At 48.6% G+C, this 4,561-nt stretch overlaps 1 pseudogene; it reads right to left on the bottom strand.

The window, feature by feature from the left end:
- Window positions 1–2,075: 2,075 nt before the first annotated feature.
- Window positions 2,076–4,111, bottom strand: LOC100906328 (SCAN domain-containing protein 3-like; annotated as a pseudogene).
- Between the last annotated feature and the right edge of the window lie 450 nt (window positions 4,112–4,561).

The following is a 4,561-nucleotide window of genomic DNA, read 5'->3' as shown; positions in this document are numbered from 1 at the left end:
CCACGTCTGGGTCTCATATTGCCGATTCTGGTTTGTGATAGAAGTGCTGTAGCTTGATCGACTTCGCGATTGATTGACCTTCGTGAGGACTCTGCTCTCAGAATCTCCATGAGGTTTCCAATGGTTTTGTCCTGTGGCGCTCTTGCAGCCCAGGCATATCTCAGGGAGTCCCATTCCTGAGGAAGAGCGGCAAGCAGTCGAGAACAGGCTAGATCACTGTTTATGATGAATCCTGTCTCAGTCAGATGATCTGACAAATTCCTGAAGACGGAGAGATTCTCATCTACTGTCTTGTTCTTAGCAAACCTGAATGCCATGTAACGAGAGATTGCAACATCCTTTACAATTCCAGTTTGTTTAGAAAATCTAGCTTTGGTTTGAGTCCAGGTTTCATGAGCAGTGATTGTTTCGGTCTTATTGTAAAATAAGGAGACAATCAGATTCTGATGGATTGAAGCGAATAACATTTGTTTGGCCTTCAGATTAGCTTTCCGGAATCGACTGATAGTCTTTGCTTGTAAGTCAGTGTACTTATCGGTACCTTCAGCTTTCACAGGCATTTTTAAAGTACCTCGTACCACATCAGCTACATCACTATCATTGGCCAGATATATCGGTATGAGTGATTTCCATGCCACAAAGTTTTGGCCATATTCCTTGAGTACGACTGGGCAAGCTGGCAATGATTTCGTATCGGTCACGATACTCTCTGGATTCGTATCTTCATCAGCTTCTGTTTCTGAGGCTGTTCTCTTGGACCTATCCGTGGTGTCCTCTTTGCCCAGAGGATTGACCACATCAAACGAGCTTTCCATGATAGTCTCGTACTTCCAAGTTTGAAATACTTAATCGACTTACTTGTTTCTCACCAAGTTGGATGGTAGAACAGATCGTCGCTGATAACGTATTCACTTTTCGGGTACACAAAAGATAGTAGTAACAGCTCCAGAGCATCAGACTATGCCCAGTGCCCAGTGCCCAGTACTTTATTGAAGCGGAACGCGTAATATATACGTACACTGAAGTAAGAGAAAGGGAAGCAAGACTGCGTAGGAGTCTAGCTAAGCGTAGTGACAACGAACACGGGAGAGACAGATTTCAACGGTTAGGACGCGAGGCGGCCCCTATACCCGCGCTCTTCTCAACAGGGTCATTGAGAGCCACGTCGGCGCCCTATACCCGCGCTCTTTTCAACAGGGTCATTGAGAGCCAGTACAGGTCCGAACTAATTTACTACCCAAATTTTCTCTGCATACATGAATAATTAAAAGCCCCATACGCAGTCCTACGAGTCTCCTTCTTCAGTCAGAACTGAACACGCAGGGCACCTGCAAATTTTTTTCCCCAGAAGAATATTTTCCCCCCGGCAGAAGTCTGAACCTGTCTCTTCATGTCCAATGAGTTCGGAGAACAGTCCAAGACCCCTGAACTTATACTACGTAGTCCTACGAAGAAGGCCGCCTTCGAACAGTGCGGCGCACGGATGATCGCCTTGGGAGCCTCTCTCTGTCAATGCTGCCGATATGGCTCGACAATTCGTCCGCGCTCTCGGTCTCTGTCAGAAATTGACCGAACGCCCCGGCGTGCAATGATGCGAACGCGCGAACGATGAAAATGTTGGTGTGGCAAACGCTCCTCGCTATTGCGGTTCTGAATCGCGGGAAATGAAGACACAAGATTTGAACTTGTTGAGTTCACGGGGGGAGTGCGCTGTGCAATGTTATCCGACTGGGAGGGACCCGGATTCAACGGGAATCTCTCGTGGATGATATACCGCAGGGGTGGCCAACCTTTTTCGTCCCGCGGACCACCAAAGTCATGGCGACGGACCCCGCGGACCACCAAAATTTAGGTCACCCGTTTTAAAATCAGAACGCGAGAAGAAGGGGGCCAGAATACATCAAGAATGCACTTAATTTATCTTCATAGCACCAGATATTTCACCTCTTCGAAATACAAGCATGATAGAGATAGCAAAGAGGAGCTGCGCAGGAGTTTTCACAATCTCCATGGACTCCGAGTTCGAAAACAATTAAGAACGTTCACGCAACCTACGTTAACGTGTATAAATAGAATTAGTGCGATACCTGTGCTTGCTTCGACGACAAGATCGCGTCGATCTGAGGCGCTAGATTCGTAACTCCTAGTCGAAGTTCCGCGTGCATCTCGAGGGAAGTCCGATATCTAGTCTTGATGGCAGTGACAGATGAAAACGTTTTCTCGCAGAGGTAAGTTGTGGAGAATTGCACCAAAATCTTCATCGCTTCCGCGCTCAGCATCGGGTATTCTTGTCCAACTCCGAGCCAAAAATGAGCTCTCGACAACGAAGCGTGGAACTTCATCTGCAGGCTCGCATCTGAAGCGAGATCCAGCAAGCTTTCTTTCCCTTTCATGCACAAATTCGTGTCGTCAATTTTCGCGGTGAACGGATCCAGAATCCAGAGACTGCCATTTCTGGGATCTTCTTGCTCCGGGTAGTATTTACCGAACAAATCCATGAGGGTTTGTAAATGCTCCCGGACGATTACGACCACTCCCTCGCTGAGGTGATTCTGCTTCGAGAACTCATCGAAATTAGGAAACATCGGAAAATCTTTCTCTGAGACTGCGGCGTGCCAAAGAACTAGTTTTTTACGGAAGCCGTCAATCTTCGCTCGCAGCGTGAACATATCGCAATGCTTCCCTTGTAAGGATAAATTCAGCTCATTCAAATGAGAGAAATATCGGCCAAGTATGATAGTTTGGCTTTCCAATCTACATCGGACATGATAGCAAGGAACGTCGAATTGTTCTGCTGCTGGAAAAATACCTTAACTTCTTGCAACAAAGAAAGAAGTCGATTGAGGACTCTCCCACGAGACAACCACCTGACTTCTGCATGCAAGAGGAGATGGGAAAACTGAGAACCCATTTCCTCACAGAGAGCTTCGAAGATACGCGAATTCAATGGTTTGCAACGAATCTCGTTCACAATGCGGACCACATCAGACAAAACGCTGTGCAATTGTGGAGAGAGTCGTTTCGCAACCAGTTGTTCCCTATGTATGATGCAATGGGTGCTCAGCAAGTTGGGGTGTCCGACCTTCTTGACTCTTGCTGTGAAACCCATCAGACGTCCTGTCATATTAGCGGCTCCGTCCGTGCATACCCCAATGCAGTTCTTCCACGGTATGCTATGATCTTCGAAAAAGCCGTCAAGGACTCGGAATATTTCGGAGCCAGTTGTCCGACCCGGCAGTTCCACAGAGCAGAGAAGTTCCTCCAAGAGTTCTCCGTCGTGTTCGACCTTGACGAAACAGACCAATACGGCTTTATTCGTCAGATCTGTTGACTCGTCGATCTGGATCGAGTAGAATGTCGACTTCTTGACCAAATCGATAATTTGATCTTGGATGTTATCGGCCATGTGCTCGATTCTCCGTTTCACCGTGTTGCGCGACAGGGAGATACCTCTGAGTTTCTGGTAAGCGTCGTGTCCGATCACCTCCTGACTCGCCAGTAGGATGCATGGTTTTATCAATTCCTCGCCGATGACGTATGCTTTCTTGTTCTTCGCGATTTCGAGCGATATCAGATACGAGGCTCTCATCTGGGAGTTATTGTCACCAAGGGTCATATTTCTCATTGAATTCTGTTGCTGCTTGAGTTCGTCTCGCATTCTCTGAAAGTACTCCAACGGTTTGCAAGCCAGATCGGGATGTTTCAAATCTCGGTGCCTCTGAAGTTTGGACGGCTTCATTCCTTCATTCGATAGGCACTCCGAACAAACAATGCACAGCGGCCTAGGCTCGAATTCGCTACCGGGCTCTTGAATGAATCCGAATCTGAGATAGCTCGCATCGTACTTCCGCGTGCGTTTGTACTGCTTTTTCGGCCTCCCCGATGCCGCTATTCTGCCACCTATCCTGACCGGAGAGAAGTTCGAGGTCCCAGATATCTGTATCTCCGACTCAATTAACGGCATGGCCTCTTCCTCCAAGTCAATAACAGGATATCGTACTTCCCCTTCAGTGGCTAGCTCTCCAAAAGATGGGTTGTCATCGGCGTCCGCGGAAACGTGTTTTCGCTTCCTGAAGAAGCTCTGGATTCTGGCCTGACTCTTCCCGCCCATTCCGAGGAAACTGCTGGGGATTCTTCAATGAACTTGGGTGACGCCTTCCGGAAACAAGGCTAGAAGCCAGGCTCGAGCTCACTCTCGATCGAACAGTCCGCGGCGCGTACACATTCGACTGAACCCATGTGCGCGATACCCAAGCACAAATATTTAGGAACGGACGTTCCAAATCGAGACGGAATCATCTGCTCGCTCGGCGTGTGGTGTGTGAAACTTCGACACGCAGAGCACAGGTACATACACAATCACGTCTCGTATCCAATGCGCCTTCAGCAGCACGCGCGGCCGTCTCATGACTGACGCACATAGGGCTGTGCAGATTCCGCCGCGAAAGTCATGGGCTGTGCTCGTGTCAGATAAGCTCCCTCTGGTGTAAACTGGACAGAATGCTCCGCGGACCACCAAAATATAGGTCGCGGACCACCAGTGGTCCGCGGACCCCCATTT

The sequence above is a fragment of the Galendromus occidentalis genome, unplaced genomic scaffold (genome assembly GCF_000255335.2).
Source record: "Galendromus occidentalis unplaced genomic scaffold, Mocc_1.1 scf7180000075428, whole genome shotgun sequence".
Classification (NCBI taxonomy): domain Eukaryota; kingdom Metazoa; phylum Arthropoda; class Arachnida; order Mesostigmata; family Phytoseiidae; genus Galendromus; species Galendromus occidentalis.
This window is presented reverse-complemented; position numbering and strand designations above follow the sequence as displayed.